The sequence below is a fragment of the Lasioglossum baleicum genome, unplaced genomic scaffold (genome assembly GCF_051020765.1).
Source record: "Lasioglossum baleicum unplaced genomic scaffold, iyLasBale1 scaffold0024, whole genome shotgun sequence".
Classification (NCBI taxonomy): domain Eukaryota; kingdom Metazoa; phylum Arthropoda; class Insecta; order Hymenoptera; family Halictidae; genus Lasioglossum; species Lasioglossum baleicum.
Genome location: NW_027469084.1, coordinates 1,260,168 through 1,281,594, shown reverse-complemented (window position 1 = coordinate 1,281,594; position 21,427 = coordinate 1,260,168).

Here is a 21,427-nt window from a genome sequence, read left to right as displayed (position 1 = left end):
CATGCGCATAAGTTAAATTACCTGCATACCGCCGTTTCCTCAAACTGTGTGTTCATAACTGGCATTGGGAGGATCGCAGTGCCACCACTGCGAGGAGGCCCAGGACTCTGAGTGGCATACGCTGGGAGAATGTCCTGCGTGGTCGGCGCCGCGCAGAGTCCTAAGGGGCGTTATTGGGATGGACCTCTCGTTGCCGGTCGTGGTCGACCACATGATCGGCAGCGAGAGGTCAAGAGCAGCGTTTGCCTCCTTCTGCGAGATTGTGATAACGCAGAAGGAGGCAGCGAAGAGGGAGAGGGAAGCCGACCCCCTCTCCGCCAGGAGGCTAGCATCGGCGGGGCAACCCCGACGAGGCCGACGGCCCCCCGGTAAGGGGCCGCAGACGTAATGGCGGCGGTGGGAATACTTAGTACTTCCACCGCCGCCAAGGGGGGCTGGCTGTTAAGGCGCCCCCGAGGTGGGCAGGTCGCGGCGGGCGAGGTGGAGCAATAATCCCCTCCCCCCCTCTACAAAGATGCGAACTGCCGGTCGACCCCCCTCCTTTTATTTTATAATATTTCATTTTATTCTATATATATTTTATATTCTATATTATAAATTTCATCTTTATCTTTTATTCCCCATTATTTTGTCCCCCCTTCTTATGTTTCTTGTGGTTTGTCCATTGTATTTATTTACTTATTATTATTTATTTATTTATTGACTTTTATTTTATCTATTTTATCTATACACGTTTTCATTTATTGATTTTATCTTCTATTTTATCATATTTTTAAGTTTTATGCGGGCCGACCAGGGGGGTGGGACGGGGGGATGGGACAGACGCTAGCCGGACCTCGCCTCTGTCCCCTCCTTGTCGCGTGCGGAAGAAAATACAATGCAGCGTGTACGAGTATTTCCACATGTATAATAATCGGATGGCACGGTAACAAAAATTCTAAATTATACAGCACAAGCTGCAGCAATGCATGCGCATAAGTTAAATTACCTGCATACCGCCGTTTCGTCAAACTGTGTGTTCATAACTGGCACTGGGAGGATCGCAGTGCCGCCACTGCGAGGAGGCCCAGGACTCTGCGCGGCATACGCTGGAAGAATGTCCAGCGTGGTCGGCGCAGCGCTGAGACCTAAGGGGCGTTATTGGGATGGACCTCTCGTTGCCGGTCGTGGTCGACCACATGATCGGCAGCGAGAGGTCAAGAGCAGCGTTTGCCTCCTTCTGCGAGATTGTGATAACGCAGAAGGAGGCAGCGGAGAGGAAGAGGGAAGCCGACCCCCTCTCCGCCAGCAGGCTAGCATCGGCGGGGCAACCCCGACGAGGCCGACGGCCTCCCGGTAAGGGGCTGCAGACGTAATGGCGGCGGTGGGACTACTTAGTACTTCCACCGCCGCCAAGGGGGGCTGGCCGTTAAGGCGCCCCCGAGGTGGGCAGGTCGCGGGGGGCGAGGTGGAGCAATAATCCCTCCCCTCTACAAAGATGCGACCTGCCGGTCGACCCCTCTCCTTTTATTTTATAATATTTCATTTTATTCTATATATATTTTATATTCTATATTATAAAGTTCATCTTTATCTTTTATTCCCCTTTATTTTGCCCCCCTTTCTTGTGTTTGTTGTGGTTTGTCCATTGTATTTATTTACTTATTATTATTTATTTATTTATAGACTTTTATTTGATCTATTTTATCTATACACGTTTTCATTTATAGATTTTATCGTTTATTTTATCATATTTTCAAGATTTATGCGGGTCGACCAGGGGGGTGGGACGGGGGGATGGGACAGACGCTAGCCGGACCTCGCCTCTGTCCCCTCCTTGTCGCGTGCGGAAGAAAATACAATGCAGCGTGTACGAGTATTTCCACATGTATAATAATCGGATGGCGCGGTAACAAAAATTCTAAATTATACAGCACAAGTTGCAGCAGTGCATGCGCATAAGTTAAATTACCTGCATACCGCCGTTTCGTCAAACTGTGTGTTCATAACTGGCACTGGGAGGATCGCAGTGCCACCACTGCGAGGAGGCCCAGGACTCTGCGCGGCATACGCTGGAAGAATGTCCAGCGTGGTCGGCGCCGCGCAGAGACCTAAGGGGCGTTATTGGGATGGACCTCTCGTTGCCGGTCGTGGTCGACCACATGATCGGCAGCGAGAGGTCAAGAGCAGCGTTTGCCTCCTTCTGCGAGATTGTGATAACGCAGAAGGAGGCAGCGGAGAGGGAGAGGGAAGCCGACCCCCTCTCCGCCAGGAGGCTAGCATCGGCGGGGCAACCCCGACGAGGCCGACGGCCTCCCGGTAAGGGGCTGCAGACGTAATGGCGGCGGTGGGACTACTTAGTACTTCCACCGCCGCCAAGGGGGGCTGGCCGTTAAGGCGCCCTCGAGGTGGGCAGGTCGCGGGGGGCGAGGTGGAGCAATAATCCCTCCCCTCTCCAAAATGCGAACTGCCGGTCGACCCCCCTCCTTTTATTTTATAATATTTCATTTTATTCTATATATATTTTATATTCTATATTATAAAGTTCATCTTTAGATTTTATTCCCCTTTATTTTGCCCCCCCTTCTTGTGTTTGTTGTGGTTTGTCCATTGTATTTATTTACTTATTATTATTTATTTATTTATAGACTTTTATTTGATCTATTTTATCTATACACGTTTTCATTTATAGATTTTATCGTTTATTTTATCATATTTTCAAGATTTATGCGGGTCGACCAGGGGGGTGGGACGGGGGGATGGGACAGACGCTAGCCGGACCTCGCCTCTGTCCCCTCCTTGTCGCGTGCGGAAGAAAATACAATGCAGCGTGTACGAGTATTCCCACATGTATAATAATCGGATGGCGCGGTAACAAAAATTCTAAATTATACAGCACAAGTTGCAGCAATGCATGCGCATAAGTTAAATTACCTGCATACCGCCGTTTCGTCAAACTGTGTGTTCATAACTGGCACTGGGAGGATCGCAGTGCCACCACTGCGAGGAGGCCCAGGACTCTGCGCGGCATACGCTGGGAGAATGTCCTTCGTGGTCGGCGCCGCGCAGAGACCTAAGGGGCGTTATTGGGATGGACCTCTCGTTGCCGGTCGTGGTCGACCACATGATCGGCAGCGAGAGGTCAAGAGCAGCGTTTGCCTCCTTCTGCGAGATTGTGATAACGCAGAAGGAGGCAGCGGAGGGGGAGAGGGAAGCCGACCCCCTCTCCGCCAGGAGGCTAACATCGGCGGGGCAACCCCGACGAGGCCGACGGCCTCCCGGTAAGGGGCTGCAGACGTAATTGCGGCGGTGGGACTACTTAGTACTTCCACCGCCGCCAAGGGGGGCTGGCTGTTAAGGCGCCCCCGAGGTGGGCAGGTCGCGGCGGGCGAGGTGGAGCAATAATCCCTCCCCTCTACAAAGATGCGACCTGCCGGTCGACCCCCCTCGTTTTATTTTATAATATTTCATTTTATTCTATATATATTTTATATTCTATATTATAAAGTTCATCTTTATCTTTTATCCCCCTTTATTTTGCCCCCCCTACTTGTGTTTGTTGTGGTTTGTCCATTGTATTTATTTACTTATTATTATTTATTTATTTATAGACTTTTATTTGATCTATTTTATCTATACACGTTTTCATTTATAGATTTTATCGTTTATTTTATCATGTTTTCAAGATTTATGCGGGCCGACCAGGGGGGTGGGACGGGGGGAGGGGACAGACGCTAGCCGGACCTCGCCTCTGTCCCCTCCTTGTCGCGTGCGGAAGAAAATACAATGCAGCGTGTACGAGTACTGGCACATGTATAATAATCGGATGGCGCGGTAACAAAAATTCTAAATTATACAGCACAAGTTGCAGCAATGCATGCGCATAAATTAAATTACCTGCATACCGCCGTTTCGTCAAACTGTGTGTTCATAACTGGCACTGGGGGGATCGCAGTGCCACCACTGCGAGGAGGCCCAGGACTCTGCGCGGCATACGCTGGGAGAATGTCCTGCGTGGTCGGCGCCGCGCAGAGACCTAAGGGGCGTTATTGGGATGGACCTCTCGTTGCCGGTCGTGGTCGACCACATGATCGGCAGCGAGAGGTCAAGAGCAGCGTTTGCCTCCTTCTGCGAGATTGTGATAACGCAGAAGGAGGCAGCGGTGGGGGAGAGGGAAGCCGACCACTCTCGGCCAGGAGGCTAGCATCGGCGGGGCAACCCCGACGAGGCCGACGGCCTCCCGGTAAGGGGCTGCAGACGGAATGGCGGCGGTGGGACTACTTAGTACTTCCACCGCCGCCAAGGGGGGCTGGCCGTTAAGGCGCCCCCGAGGTGGGCAGGTCGCGGGGGGCGAGGTGGAGCAATAATCCCTCCCCTCTACAAAGATGCGACCTGCCGGTCGACCCCCCTCCTTTTATTTTATAATATTTCATTTTATTCTATATATATTTTACATTCTATATTATAAAGTTCATCTTTATCTTTTATTCCCCTTTATTTTGCCCCCCTTTCTTGTGTTTGTTGTGGTTTGTCCATTGTATTTATTTACTTATTATTATTTATTTATTTATAGACTTTTATTTTATCTATTTTATCTATACACGTTTTCATTTATAGATTTTATCGTTTATTTTATCATATTTTCAAGATTTATGCGGGTCGACCAGGGGGGTGGGACGGGGGGACGGGACAGACGCTAGCCGGACCTCGCCTCTGTCCCCTCCTTGTCGCGTGCGGAAGAAAATACAATGCAGCGTGTACGAGTATTTGCACATGTATAAAAATCGGATGCCGCGGTAACAAAAATTCTAAATTATACAGCACAAGTTGCAGCAATGCATGCGCATAAGTTAAATTACCTGCATACCGCCGTTTCCTCAAACTGTGTGTTCATAACTGGCATTGGGAGGATCGCAGTGCCACCACTGCGAGGAGGCCCAGGACTCTGAGTGGCATACGCTGGGAGAATGTCCTGCGTGGTCGGCGCCGCGCAGAGTCCTAAGGGGCGTTATTGGGATGGACCTCTCGTTGCCGGTCGTGGTCGACCACATGATCGGCAGCGAGAGGTCAAGAGCAGCGTTTGCCTCCTTCTGCGAGATTGTGATAACGCAGAAGGAGGCAGCGGAGAGGGAGAGGGAAGCCGACCCCCTCTCCGCCAGGAGGCTAGCATCGGCGGGGCAACCCCGACGAGGCCGACGGCCTCCCGGTAAGGGGCTGCAGACGTAATGGCGGCGGTGGGACTACTTAGTACTTCCACCGCCGCCAAGGGGGGCTGGCCGTTAAGGCGCCCCCGAGGTGGGCAGGTCGCGGGGGGCGAGGTGGAGCAATAATCCCTCCCCTCTACAAAGATGCGACCTGCCGGTCGACCCCCCTCCTTTTATTTTATAATATTTCATTTTATTCTATATATATTTTATATTCTATATTATAAAGTTCATCTTTATCTTTTATTCCCCTTTATTTTGCCCCCCCCCTTCTTGTGTTTGTTGTGGTTTGTCCATTGTATTTATTTACTTATTATTATTTATTTATTTATAGACTTTTATTTTATCTATTTTATCTATACACGTTTTCATTTATTGATTTTGTCTTCTATTTTATCATATTTTTAAGTTTTATGCGGGTGGACCAGGGGGTGGGACGGGGGGAGGGGACAGACGCTAGCCGGACCTCGCCTCTGTCCCCTCCTTGTCGCGTGCGGAAGAAAATACAATGCAGCGTGTACGAGTATTTGCACATGTATAAAAATCGGATGGCGCGGTAACAAAAATTCTAAATTATACAGCACAAGTTGCAGCAATGCATGCGCATAAGTTAAATTACCTGCATATCGCCGTTTCCTCAAACTGTGTGTTCATAACTGGCACTGGGAGGATGGCAGTGCCACCACTGCGAGGAGGCCCAGGACTCTGCGCGGCATACGCTGGAAGAATGTCCAGCGTGGTCGGCGCCGCGCTGAGACCTAAGGGGCGTTATTGGGATGGACCTCTCGTTGCCGGTCGTGGTCGACCACATGATCGGCAGCGAGAGGTCAAGAGCAGCGTTTGCCTCCTTCTGCGAGATTGTGATAACGCAGAAGGAGGCAGCGGAGAGGGAGAGGGAAGCCGACCCCCTCTCCGCCAGGAGGCTAGCATCGGCGGGGCAACCCCGACGAGGCCGACGGCCTCCCGGTAAGGGGCTGCAGACGTAATGGCGGCGGTGGGACTACTTAGTACTTCCACCGCCGCCAAGGGGGGCTGGCCGTTAAGGCGCCCCCGAGGTGGGCAGGTCGCGGCGGGCGAGGTGGAGCAATAATCCCTCCCCTCTACAAAGATGCGACCTGCCGGTCGACCCCCCTCCTTTTATTTTATAATATTTCATTTTATTCTATATATATTTTACATTCTATATTATAAAGTTCATCTTTATCTTTTATTCCCCTTTATTTTGCCCCCCTTTCTTGTGTTTGTTGTGGTTTGTCCATTGTATTTATTTACTTATTATTATTTATTTATTTATAGACTTTTATTTTATCTATTTTATCTATACACGTTTTCATTTATAGATTTTATCGTTTATTTTATCATATTTTCAAGATTTATGCGGGTCGACCAGGGGGGTGGGACGGGGGGATGGGACAGACGCTAGCCGGACCTCGCCTCTGTCCCCTCCTTGTCGCGTGCGGAAGAAAATACAATGCAGCGTGTACGAGTATTTGCACATGTATAAAAATCGGATGCCGCGGTAACAAAAATTCTAAATTATACAGCACAAGTTGCAGCAATGCATGCGCATAAGTTAAATTACCTGCATACCGCCGTTTCCTCAAACTGTGTGTTCATAACTGGCATTGGGAGGATCGCAGTGCCACCACTGCGAGGAGGCCCAGGACTCTGAGTGGCATACGCTGGGAGAATGTCCTGCGTGGTCGGCGCCGCGCAGAGTCCTAAGGGGCGTTATTGGGATGGACCTCTCGTTGCCGGTCGTGGTCGACCACATGATCGGCAGCGAGAGGTCAAGAGCAGCGTTTGCCTCCTTCTGCGAGATTGTGATAACGCAGAAGGAGGCAGCGAAGAGGGAGAGGGAAGCCGACCCCCTCTCCGCCAGGAGGCTAGCATCGGCGGGGCAACCCCGACGAGGCCGACGGCCCCCCGGTAAGGGGCCGCAGACGTAATGGCGGCGGTGGGAATACTTAGTACTTCCACCGCCGCCAAGGGGGGCTGGCTGTTAAGGCGCCCCCGAGGTGGGCAGGTCGCGGCGGGCGAGGTGGAGCAATAATCCCCTCCCCCCCTCTACAAAGATGCGAACTGCCGGTCGACCCCCCTCCTTTTATTTTATAATATTTCATTTTATTCTATATATATTTTATATTCTATATTATAAATTTCATCTTTATCTTTTATTCCCCATTATTTTGTCCCCCCTTCTTATGTTTCTTGTGGTTTGTCCATTGTATTTATTTACTTATTATTATTTATTTATTTATTGACTTTTATTTTATCTATTTTATCTATACACGTTTTCATTTATTGATTTTATCTTCTATTTTATCATATTTTTAAGTTTTATGCGGGCCGACCAGGGGGGTGGGACGGGGGGATGGGACAGACGCTAGCCGGACCTCGCCTCTGTCCCCTCCTTGTCGCGTGCGGAAGAAAATACAATGCAGCGTGTACGAGTATTTCCACATGTATAATAATCGGATGGCACGGTAACAAAAATTCTAAATTATACAGCACAAGCTGCAGCAATGCATGCGCATAAGTTAAATTACCTGCATACCGCCGTTTCGTCAAACTGTGTGTTCATAACTGGCACTGGGAGGATCGCAGTGCCGCCACTGCGAGGAGGCCCAGGACTCTGCGCGGCATACGCTGGAAGAATGTCCAGCGTGGTCGGCGCAGCGCTGAGACCTAAGGGGCGTTATTGGGATGGACCTCTCGTTGCCGGTCGTGGTCGACCACATGATCGGCAGCGAGAGGTCAAGAGCAGCGTTTGCCTCCTTCTGCGAGATTGTGATAACGCAGAAGGAGGCAGCGGAGAGGAAGAGGGAAGCCGACCCCCTCTCCGCCAGCAGGCTAGCATCGGCGGGGCAACCCCGACGAGGCCGACGGCCTCCCGGTAAGGGGCTGCAGACGTAATGGCGGCGGTGGGACTACTTAGTACTTCCACCGCCGCCAAGGGGGGCTGGCCGTTAAGGCGCCCCCGAGGTGGGCAGGTCGCGGGGGGCGAGGTGGAGCAATAATCCCTCCCCTCTACAAAGATGCGACCTGCCGGTCGACCCCTCTCCTTTTATTTTATAATATTTCATTTTATTCTATATATATTTTATATTCTATATTATAAAGTTCATCTTTATCTTTTATTCCCCTTTATTTTGCCCCCCTTTCTTGTGTTTGTTGTGGTTTGTCCATTGTATTTATTTACTTATTATTATTTATTTATTTATAGACTTTTATTTGATCTATTTTATCTATACACGTTTTCATTTATAGATTTTATCGTTTATTTTATCATATTTTCAAGATTTATGCGGGTCGACCAGGGGGGTGGGACGGGGGGATGGGACAGACGCTAGCCGGACCTCGCCTCTGTCCCCTCCTTGTCGCGTGCGGAAGAAAATACAATGCAGCGTGTACGAGTATTTCCACATGTATAATAATCGGATGGCGCGGTAACAAAAATTCTAAATTATACAGCACAAGTTGCAGCAGTGCATGCGCATAAGTTAAATTACCTGCATACCGCCGTTTCGTCAAACTGTGTGTTCATAACTGGCACTGGGAGGATCGCAGTGCCACCACTGCGAGGAGGCCCAGGACTCTGCGCGGCATACGCTGGAAGAATGTCCAGCGTGGTCGGCGCCGCGCAGAGACCTAAGGGGCGTTATTGGGATGGACCTCTCGTTGCCGGTCGTGGTCGACCACATGATCGGCAGCGAGAGGTCAAGAGCAGCGTTTGCCTCCTTCTGCGAGATTGTGATAACGCAGAAGGAGGCAGCGGAGAGGGAGAGGGAAGCCGACCCCCTCTCCGCCAGGAGGCTAGCATCGGCGGGGCAACCCCGACGAGGCCGACGGCCTCCCGGTAAGGGGCTGCAGACGTAATGGCGGCGGTGGGACTACTTAGTACTTCCACCGCCGCCAAGGGGGGCTGGCCGTTAAGGCGCCCTCGAGGTGGGCAGGTCGCGGGGGGCGAGGTGGAGCAATAATCCCTCCCCTCTCCAAAATGCGACCTGTCGGTCGACCCCCCTCCTTTTATTTTATAATATTTCATTTTATTCTATATATATTTTATATTCTATATTATAAAGTTCATCTTTAGATTTTATTCCCCTTTATTTTGCCCCCCCTTCTTGTGTTTGTTGTGGTTTGTCCATTGTATTTATTTACTTATTATTATTTATTTATTTATAGACTTTTATTTGATCTATTTTATCTATACACGTTTTCATTTATAGATTTTATCGTTTATTTTATCATATTTTCAAGATTTATGCGGGTCGACCAGGGGGGTGGGACGGGGGGATGGGACAGACGCTAGCCGGACCTCGCCTCTGTCCCCTCCTTGTCGCGTGCGGAAGAAAATACAATGCAGCGTGTACGAGTATTCCCACATGTATAATAATCGGATGGCGCGGTAACAAAAATTCTAAATTATACAGCACAAGTTGCAGCAATGCATGCGCATAAGTTAAATTACCTGCATACCGCCGTTTCGTCAAACTGTGTGTTCATAACTGGCACTGGGAGGATCGCAGTGCCACCACTGCGAGGAGGCCCAGGACTCTGCGCGGCATACGCTGGGAGAATGTCCTTCGTGGTCGGCGCCGCGCAGAGACCTAAGGGGCGTTATTGGGATGGACCTCTCGTTGCCGGTCGTGGTCGACCACATGATCGGCAGCGAGAGGTCAAGAGCAGCGTTTGCCTCCTTCTGCGAGATTGTGATAACGCAGAAGGAGGCAGCGGAGGGGGAGAGGGAAGCCGACCCCCTCTCCGCCAGGAGGCTAACATCGGCGGGGCAACCCCGACGAGGCCGACGGCCTCCCGGTAAGGGGCTGCAGACGTAATTGCGGCGGTGGGACTACTTAGTACTTCCACCGCCGCCAAGGGGGGCTGGCTGTTAAGGCGCCCCCGAGGTGGGCAGGTCGCGGCGGGCGAGGTGGAGCAATAATCCCTTCCCCCCCTCTACAAAGATGCGACCTGCCGGTCGACCCCCCTCCTTTTATTTTATAATATTTCATTTTATTCTATATATATTTCATATTCTATATTATAAATTTCATCTTTATCTTTTATTCCCCTTTATTTTGCCCCCCCTTCTTATGTTTGTTGTGGTTTGTCCATTGTATTTATTTACTTATTATTATTTATTTATTTATTGACTTTTATTTTATCTATTTTATCTATACACGTTTTCATTTATAGATTTTATCGTTTATTTTATCATATTTTTAAGTTTTATGCGGGCCGACCAGGGGGGTGGGACGGGGGGAGGGGACAGACGCTAGCCGGACCTCGCCTCTGTCCCCTCCTTGTCGCGTGCGGAAGAAAATACAATGCAGCGTGTACGAGTATTTCCACATGTATAATAATCGGATGGCGCGGTAACAAAAATTCTAAATTATACAGCACAAGTTGCAGCAATGCATGCGCATAAGTTAAATTACCTGCATACCGCCGTTTCGTCAAACTGTGTGTTCATAACTGGCACTGGGAGGATCGCAGTGCCACCACTGCGAGGAGGCCCAGGACTGTGCGCGGCATACGCTGGGAGAATGTCCTGCGTGGTCGGCGCCGCGCAGAGACCTAAGGGGCGTTATTGGGATGGACCTCTCGTTGCCGGTCGTGGTCGACCACATGATCGGCAGCGAGAGGTCAAGAGCAGCGTTTGCCTCCTTCTGCGAGATTGTGATAACGCAGAAGGAGGCAGCGGAGAGGGAGAGAGAAGCCGACCCCCTCTCCGCCAGGAGGCTAGAATCGGCGGGGCAACCCCGACGAGGCCGACGGCCTCCCGGTAAGGGGCTGCAGACGTAATGGCGGCGGTGGGACTACTTAGTACTTCCACCGCCGCCAAGGGGGGCTGGCTGTTAAGGCGCCCCCGAGGTGGGCAGGTCGCGGCGGGCGAGGTGGAGCAATAATCCCCTCCCCCCCTGTACAAAGATGCGACCTGCCGGTCGACCCCCCTCCTTTTATTTTATAATATTTCATTTTATTCTATATATATTTTATATTCTATATTATAAAGTTCATCTTTAGATTTTATTCCCCTTTATTTTGCCCCCCCTTCTTGTGTTTGTTGTGGTTTGTCCATTGTATTTATTTACTTATTATTATTTATTTATTTATAGACTTTTATTTGACCTATTTTATCTATACACGTTTTCATTTATAGATTTTATCGTTTCTTTTATCATATTTTCAAGATTTATGCGGGTCGACCAGGGGGGTGGGACGGGGGGATGGGACAGACGCTAGCCGGACCTCGCCTCTGTCCCCTCCTTGTCGCGTGCGGAAGAAAATACAATGCAGCGTGTACGAGTATTTGCACATGTATAAAAATCGGATGCCGCGGTAACAAAAATTCTAAATTATACAGCACAAGTTGCAGCAATGCATGCGCATAAGTTAAATTACCTGCATACCGCCGTTTCCTCAAACTGTGTGTTCATAACTGGCATTGGGAGGATCGCAGTGCCACCACTGCGAGGAGGCCCAGGACTCTGCGCGGCATACGCTGGAAGAATGTCCAGCGTGGTCGTCGCCGCGCTGAGACCTAAGGGGCGTTATTGGGATGGACCTCTCGTTGCCGGTCGTGGTCGACCACATGATCGGCAGCGAGAGGTCAAGAGCAGCGTTTGCCTCCTTCTGCGAGATTGTGATAACGCAGAAGGAGGCAGCGGAGGGGGAGAGGGAAGCCGACCACTCTCGGCCAGGAGGTTAGCATCGGCGGGGCAACCCCGACGAGGCCGACGGCCTCCCGGTAAGGGGCTGCAGACGGAATTGCGGCGGTGGGACTACTTAGTACTTCCACCGCCGCCAAGGGGGGCTGGCCGTTAAGGCGCCCCCGAGGTGGGCAGGTCGCGGGGGGCGAGGTGGAGCAATAATCCCTCCCCTCTACAAAGATGCGACCTGCCGGTCGACCCCCCTCCTTTTATTTTATAATATTTCATTTTATTCTATATATATTTTATATTCTATATTATAAAGTTCATCTTTAGATTTTATTCCCCTTTATTTTGCCCCCCCTTCTTGTGTTTGTTGTGGTTTGTCCATTGTATTTATTTACTTATTATTATTTATTTATTTATAGACTTTTATTTGATCTATTTTATCTATACACGTTTTAATTTATAGATTTTATCGTTTATTTTATCATATTTTCAAGATTAATGCGGGTCGACCAGGGGGGTGGGACGGGGGGATGGGACAGACGCTAGCCGGACCTCGCCTCTGTCCCCTCCTTGTCGCGTGCGGAAGAAAATACAATGCAGCGTGTACGAGTATTTCCACATGTATAATAATCGGATGGCGCGGTAACAAAAATTCTAAATTATACAGCACAAGTTGCAGCAATGCATGCGCATAAGTTAAATTACCTGCATACCGCCGTTTCGTCAAACTGTGTGTTCATAACTGGCACTGGGAGGATCGCAGTGCCACCACTGCGAGGAGGCCCAGGACTCTGCGCGGCATACGCTGGAAGAATGTCCTGCGTGGTCGGCGCCGCGCAGAGTCCTAAGGGGCGTTATTGGGATGGACCTCTCGTTGTCGGTCGTGGTCGACCACATGATCGGCAGTGAGAGGTCAAGAGCAGCGTTTGCCTCCTTCTGCGAGATTGTGATAACGCAGAAGGAGGCAGCGGAGAGGGAGAGGGAAGCCGACCACTCTCGGCCAGGAGGCTAGCATCGGCGGGGCAACCCCGACGAGTCCGACGGCCTCCCGGTAAGGGGCTGCAGACGTAATGGCGGCGGTGGGACTACTTAGTACTTCCACCGCCGCCAAGGGGGGCTGGCCGTTAAGGCGCCCCCGAGGTGGGCAGGTCGCGGGGGGCGAGGTGGAGCAATAATCCCTCCCCTCTACAAAGATGCGACCTGCCGGTCGACCCCCCTCCTTTTATTTTATAATATTTCATTTTATTCTATATATATTTTATATTCTATATTATAAAGTTCATCTTTATCTTTTATTCCCCTTTATTTTGCCCCCCCCCCCTACTTGTGTTTGTTGTGGTTTGTCCATTGTATTTATTTACTTATTATTATTTATTTATTTATAGACTTTTATTTGATCTATTTTATCTATACACGTTTTCATTTATAGATTTTATCGTTTATTTTATCATATTTTCAAGATTTATGCGGGTCGACCAGGGGGGTGGGACGCGGGGATGGGACAGACGCTAGCCGGACCTCGCCTCTGTCCCCTCCTTGTCGCGTGCGGAAGAAAATACAATGCAGCGTGTACGAGTATTTCCACATGTATAATAATCGGATGGCGCGGTAACAAAAATTCTAAATTATACAGCACAAGTTGCAGCAGTGCATGCGCATAAGTTAAATTACCTGCATACCGCCGTTTCGTCAAACTGTGTGTTCATAACTGGCACTGGGAGGATCGCAGTGCCACCACTGCGAGGAGGCCCAGGACTCTGCGCGGCATACGCTGGAAGAATATCCTGCGTGGTCGGCGCCGCGCAGAGACCTAAGGGGCGTTATTGGGATGGACCTCTCGTTGCCGGTCGTGGTCGACCACATGATCGGCAGCGAGAGGTCAAGAGCAGCGTTTGCCTCCTTCTGCGAGATTGTGATAACGCAGAAGGAGGCAGCGGAGGGGGAGAGGGAAGCCGACCACTCTCCGCCAGGAGGCTAGCATCGGCGGGGCAACCCCGACGAGGCCGACGGCCTCCCGGTAAGGGGCTGCAGACGTAATGGCGGCGGTGGGACTACTTAGTACTTCCACCGCCGCCAAGGGGGGCTGGCTGTTAAGGCGCCCCCGTGGTGGGCAGGTCGCGGCGGGCGAGGTGGAGCAATAATCCCCTCCCCCCCTCTACAAAGATGCGACCTGCCGGTCGACCCCCCTCCTTTTATTTTATAATATTTCATTTTATTCTATATATATTTCATATTCTATATTATAAATTTCATCTTTATCTTTTATTCCCCTTTATTTTGCCCCCCCTTCTTATGTTTGTTGTGGTTTGTCCATTGTATTTATTTACTTATTATTATTTATTTATTTATTGACTTTTATTATATCTATTTTATCTATACACGTTTTCATTTATAGATTTTATCGTTTATTTTATCATATTTTTAAGTTTTATGCGGGCCGACCAGGGGGGTGGGACGGGGGGAGGGGACAGACGCTAGCCGGACCTCGCCTCTGTCCCCTCCTTGTCGCGTGCGGAAGAAAATACAATGCAGCGTGTACGAGTACTGGCACATGTATAAAAATCGTATGGCGCGGTAACAAAAATTCTAAATTATACAGCACAAGTTGCAGCAATGCATGCGCATAAGTTAAATTACCTGCATATCGCCGTTTCCTCAAACTGTGTGTTCATAACTGGCACTGGGAGGATGGCAGTGCCACCACTGCGAGGAGGCGCAGGACTCTGCGCGGCATACGCTGGAAGAATGTCCAGCGTGGTCGGCGCCGCGCAGAGACCTAAGGGGCGTTATTGGGATGGACCTCTCGTTGCCGGTCGTGGTCGACCACATGATCGGCAGCGAGAGGTCAAGAGCAGCGTTTGCCTCCTTCTGCGAGATTGTGATAACGCAGAAGGAGGCAGCGGAGAGGGAGAGGGAAGCCGACCCCCTCTCCGCCAGGAGGCTAGCATCGGCGGGGCAACCCCGACGAGGCCGACGGCCTCCCGGTAAGGGGCTGCAGACGTAATGGCGGCGGTGGGACTACTTAGTACTTCCACCGCCGCCAAGGGGGGCTGGCCGTTAAGGCGCCCTCGAGGTGGGCAGGTCGCGGGGGGCGAGGTGGAGCAATAATCCCTCCCCTCTCCAAAATGCGACCTGTCGGTCGACCCCCCTCCTTTTATTTTATAATATTTCATTTTATTCTATATATATTTTATATTCTATATTATAAAGTTCATCTTTAGATTTTATTCCCCTTTATTTTGCCCCCCCTTCTTGTGTTTGTTGTGGTTTGTCCATTGTATTTATTTACTTATTATTATTTATTTATTTATAGACTTTTATTTGATCTATTTTATCTATACACGTTTTCATTTATAGATTTTATCGTTTATTTTATCATATTTTCAAGATTTATGCGGGTCGACCAGGGGGGTGGGACGGGGGGATGGGACAGACGCTAGCCGGACCTCGCCTCTGTCCCCTCCTTGTCGCGTGCGGAAGAAAATACAATGCAGCGTGTACGAGTATTCCCACATGTATAATAATCGGATGGCGCGGTAACAAAAATTCTAAATTATACAGCACAAGTTGCAGCAATGCATGCGCATAAGTTAAATTACCTGCATACCGCCGTTTCGTCAAACTGTGTGTTCATAACTGGCACTGGGAGGATCGCAGTGCCACCACTGCGAGGAGGCCCAGGACTCTGCGCGGCATACGCTGGGAGAATGTCCTGCGTGGTCGGCGCCGCGCAGAGACCTAAGGGGCGTTATTGGGATGGACCTCTCGTTGCCGGTCGTGGTCGACCACATGATCGGCAGCGAGAGGTCAAGAGCAGCGTTTGCCTCCTTCTGCGAGATTGTGATAACGCAGAAGGAGGCAGCGGAGGGGGAGAGGGAAGCCGACCCCCTCTCCGCCAGGAGGCTAGCATCGGCGGGGCAACCCCGACGAGGCCGACGGCCTCCCGGTAAGGGGCTGCAGACGTAATGGCGGCGGTGGGACTACTTAGTACTTCCACCGCCGCCAAGGGGGGCTAGCTGTTAAGGCGCCCCCGAGGTGGGCAGGTCGCGGCGGGCGAGGTGGAGCAATAATCCCCTCCCCCCCTCTACAAAGATGCGACCTGCCGGTCGACCCCCCTCCTTTTATTTTATAATATTTCATTTTATTCTATATATATTTCATATTCTATATTATAAATTTCATCTTTATCTTTTATTCCCCTTTATTTTGCCCCCCGTTCTTATGTTTGTTGTGGTTTGTCCATTGTATTTATTTACTTATTATTATTTATTTATTTATTGACTTTTATTTTATCTATTTTATCTATACACGTATTCATTTATAGATTTTATCGTTTATTTTATCATATTTTCAAGATTTATGCGGGTCGACCAGGGGGGTGGAACGGGGGGATGGGACAGACGCTAGCCGGACCTCGCCTCCGTCCCCTCCTTGTCGCGTGCGGAAGAAAATACAATGCAGCGTGTACGAGTATTTCCACATGTATAATAATCGGATGGCGCGGTAACAAAAATTCTAAATTATACAGCACAAGTTGCAGCAATGCATGCGCATAAGTTAAATTACCTGCATACCGCCGTTTCGTCAAACTGTGTCTTCATAACTGGCACTGGGAGGATCGCAGTGCCACCACTGCGAGGAGGCCCAGGACTCTGCGCGGCATACGCTGGGAGAATGTCCTGCGTGGTCGGCGCCGCGCAGAGACCTAAGGGGCGTTATTGGGATGGACCTCTCGTTGCCGGTCGTGGTCGACCACATGATCGGCAGCGAGAGGTCAAGAGCAGCGTTTGCCTCCTTCTGCGAGATTGTGATAACGCAGAAGGAGGCAGCGGAGGGGGAGAGGGAAGCCGACCACTCTCCGCCAGGAGGCTAGCATCGGCGGGGCAACCCCGACGAGGCCGACGGCCTCCCGGTAAGGGGCTGCAGACGTAATGGCGGCGGTGGGACTACTTAGTACTTCCACCGCCGCCAAGGGGGGCTGGCTGTTAAGGCGCCCCCGAGGTGGGCAGGTCGCGGCGGGCGAGGTGGAGCAATAATCCCCTCCCCCCCTCTACAAAGATGCGACCTACCGGTCGACCCCCCTCCTTTTATTTTATAATATTTCATTTTATTCTATATATATTTCATATTCTATATTATAAATTTCATCTTTATCTTTTATTCCCCTTTATTTTGCCCCCCCTTCTTATGTTTGTTGTGGTTTGTCCATTGTATTTATTTTCTTATTATTATTTATTTATTTATTGACTTTTATTTTATCTATTTTATCTATACACGTTTTCATTTATAGATTTTATCGTTTATTTTATCATATTTTTAAGTTTTATGCGGGCCGACCAGGGGGGTGGGACGGGGGAAGGGGACAGACGCTAGCCGGACCTCGCCTCTGTCCCCTCCTTGTCGCGTGCGGAAGAAAATACAATGCAGCGTGTACGAGTATTTGCACATGTATAAAAATCGGATGGCGCGGTAACAAAAATTCTAAATTATACAGCACAAGTTGCAGCAATGCATGCGCATAAGTTAAATTACCTGCATATCGCCGTTTCCTCAAACTGTGTGTTCATAACTGGCACTGGGAGGATGGCAGTGCCACCACTGCGAGGAGGCGCAGGACTCTGCGCGGCATACGCTGGAAGAATGTCCAGCGTGGTCGGCGCCGCGCAGAGACCTAAGGGGCGTTATTGGGATGGACCTCTCGTTGCCGGTCGTGGTCGACCACATGATCGGCAGCGAGAGGTCAAGAGCAGCGTTTGCCTCCTTCTGCGAGATTGTGATAACGCAGAAGGAGGCAGCGGAGAGGGAGAGGGAAGCCGACCACTCTCGGCCAGGAGGCTAGCATCGGCGGGGCAACCCCGACGAGGCCGACGGCCTCCCGGTAAGGGGCTGCAGACGTAATGGCGGCGGTGGGACTACTTAGTACTTCCACCGCCGCCAAGGGGGGCTGGCCGTTAAGGCGCCCCCGAGGTGGGCAGGTCGCGGGGGGCGAGGTGGAGCAATAATCCCTCCCCTCTACAAAGATGCGACCTGCCGGTCGACCCCCCTCCTTTTATTTTATAATATTTCATTTTATTCTATATATATTTCATATTCTATATTATAAATTTCATCTTTATCTTTTATTCCCCTTTATTTTGCCCCCCCCTTCTTATGTTTGTTGTGGTTTGTCCATTGTATTTATTTACTTATTATTATTTATTTATTTATAGACTTTTATTTGATCTATTTTATCTATACACGTTTTCATTTATAGATTTTATCGTTTATTTTATCATATTTTCAAGATTTATGCGGGTCGACCAGGGGGGTGGGACGGGGGGATGGGACAGACGCTAGCCGGACCTCGCCTCTGTCCCCTCCTTGTCGCGTGCGGAAGAAAATACAATGCAGCGTGTACGAGTATTCCCACATGTATAATAATCGGATGGCGCGGTAACAAAAATTCTAAATTATACAGCACAAGTTGCAGCAATGCATGCGCATAAGTTAAATTACCTGCATACCGCCGTTTCGTCAAACTGTGTGTTCATAACTGGCACTGGGAGGATCGCAGTGCCACCACTGCGAGGAGGCCCAGGACTCTGCGCGGCATACGCTGGGAGAATGTCCTTCGTGGTCGGCGCCGCGCAGAGACCTAAGGGGCGTTATTGGGATGGACCTCTCGTTGCCGGTCGTGGTCGACCACATGATCGGCAGCGAGAGGTCAAGAGCAGCGTTTGCCTCCTTCTGCGAGATTGTGATAACGCAGAAGGAGGCAGCGGAGGGGGAGAGGGAAGCCGACCCCCTCTCCGCCAGGAGGCTAACATCGGCGGGGCAACCCCGACGAGGCCGACGGCCTCCCGGTAAGGGGCTGCAGACGTAATTGCGGCGGTGGGACTACTTAGTACTTCCACCGCCGCCAAGGGGGGCTGGCTGTTAAGGCGCCCCCGAGGTGGGCAGGTCGCGGCGGGCGAGGTGGAGCAATAATCCCTTCCCCCCCTCTACAAAGATGCGACCTGCCGGTCGACCCCCCTCCTTTTATTTTATAATATTTCATTTTATTCTATATATATTTCATATTCTATATTATAAATTTCATCTTTATCTTTTATTCCCCTTTATTTTGCCCCCCCTTCTTATGTTTGTTGTGGTTTGTCCATTGTATTTATTTACTTATTATTATTTATTTATTTATTGACTTTTATTTTATCTATTTTATCTATACACGTTTTCATTTATAGATTTTATCGTTTATTTTATCATATTTTTAAGTTTTATGCGGGCCGACCAGGGGGGTGGGACGGGGGGAGGGGACAGACGCTAGCCGGACCTCGCCTCTGTCCCCTCCTTGTCGCGTGCGGAAGAAAATACAATGCAGCGTGTACGAGTATTTCCACATGTATAATAATCGGATGGCGCGGTAACAAAAATTCTAAATTATACAGCACAAGTTGCAGCAATGCATGCGCATAAGTTAAATTACCTGCATACCGCCGTTTCGTCAAACTGTGTGTTCATAACTGGCACTGGGAGGATCGCAGTGCCACCACTGCGAGGAGGCCCAGGACTGTGCGCGGCATACGCTGGGAGAATGTCCTGCGTGGTCGGCGCCGCGCAGAGACCTAAGGGGCGTTATTGGGATGGACCTCTCGTTGCCGGTCGTGGTCGACCACATGATCGGCAGCGAGAGGTCAAGAGCAGCGTTTGCCTCCTTCTGCGAGATTGTGATAACGCAGAAGGAGGCAGCGGAGAGGGAGAGAGAAGCCGACCCCCTCTCCGCCAGGAGGCTAGAATCGGCGGGGCAACCCCGACGAGGCCGACGGCCTCCCGGTAAGGGGCTGCAGACGTAATGGCGGCGGTGGGACTACTTAGTACTTCCACCGCCGCCAAGGGGGGCTGGCTGTTAAGGCGCCCCCGAGGTGGGCAGGTCGCGGCGGGCGAGGTGGAGCAATAATCCCCTCCCCCCCTGTACAAAGATGCGACCTGCCGGTCGACCCCCCTCCTTTTATTTTATAATATTTCATTTTATTCTATATATATTTTATATTCTATATTATAAAGTTCATCTTTAGATTTTATTCCCCTTTATTTTGCCCCCCCTTCTTGTGTTTGTTGTGGTTTGTCCATTGTATTTATTTACTTATTATTATTTATTTATTTATAGACTTTTATTTGACCTATTTTATCTATACACGTTTTCATTTATAGATTTTATCGTTTCTTTTATCATATTTTCAAGATTTATGCGGGTCGACCAGGGGGGTGGGACGGGGGGATGGGACAGACGCTAGCCGGACCTCGCCTCTGTCCCCTCCTTGTCGCGTGCGGAAGAAAATACAATGCAGCGTGTACGAGTATTTGCACATGTATAAAAATCGGATGGCGCGGTAACAAAAATTCTAAATTATACAGCACAAGTTGCAGCAATGCATGCGCATAAGTTAAATTACCTGCATACCGCCGTTTCGTCAAACTGTGTGTTCATAACTGGCACTGGGGGGATCGCAGTGCCACCACTGCGAGGAGGCCCAGGACTCTGCGCGGCATACGCTGGGAGAATGTCCTGCGTGGTCGGCGCCGCGCAGAGACCTAAGGGGCGTTATTGGGATGGACCTCTCGTTGCCGGTCGTGGTCGACCACATGATCGGCAGCGAGAGGTCAAGAGCAGCGTTTGCCTCCTTCTGCGAGATTGTGATAACGCAGAAGGAGGCAGCGGAGGGGGAGAGGGAAGCCGACCACTCTCGGCCAGGAGGCTAGCATCGGCGGGGCAACCCCGACGAGGCCGACGGCCTCCCGGTAAGGGGCTGCAGACGGAATTGCGGCGGTGGGACTACTTAGTACTTCCACCGCCGCCAAGGGGGGCTGGCCGTTAAGGCGCCCCCGAGGTGGGCAGGTCGCGGGGGGCGAGGTGGAGCAATAATCCCTCCCCTCTACAAAGATGCGACCTGCCGGTCGACCCCCCTCCTTTTATTTTATAATATTTCATTTTATTCTATATATATTTTATATTCTATATTATAAAGTTCATCTTTAGATTTTATTCCCCTTTATTTTGCCCCCCCTTCTTGTGTTTGTTGTGGTTTGTCCATTGTATTTATTTACTTATTATTATTTATTTATTTATAGACTTTTATTTGATCTATTTTATCTATACACGTTTTCATTTATAGATTTTATCGTTTATTTTATCATATTTTCAAGATTAATGCGGGTCGACCAGGGGGGTGGGACGGGGGGATGGGACAGACGCTAGCCGGACCTCGCCTCTGTCCCCTCCTTGTCGCGTGCGGAAGAAAATACAATGCAGCGTGTACGAGTATTTCCACATGTATAATAATCGGATGGCGCGGTAACAAAAATTCTAAATTATACAGCACAAGTTGCAGCAATGCATGCGCATAAGTTAAATTACCTGCATACCGCCGTTTCGTCAAACTGTGTGTTCATAACTGGCACTGGGAGGATCGCAGTGCCACCACTGCGAGGAGGCCCAGGACTCTGCGCGGCATACGCTGGAAGAATGTCCTGCGTGGTCGGCGCCGCGCAGAGTCCTAAGGGGCGTTATTGGGATGGACCTCTCGTTGTCGGTCGTGGTCGACC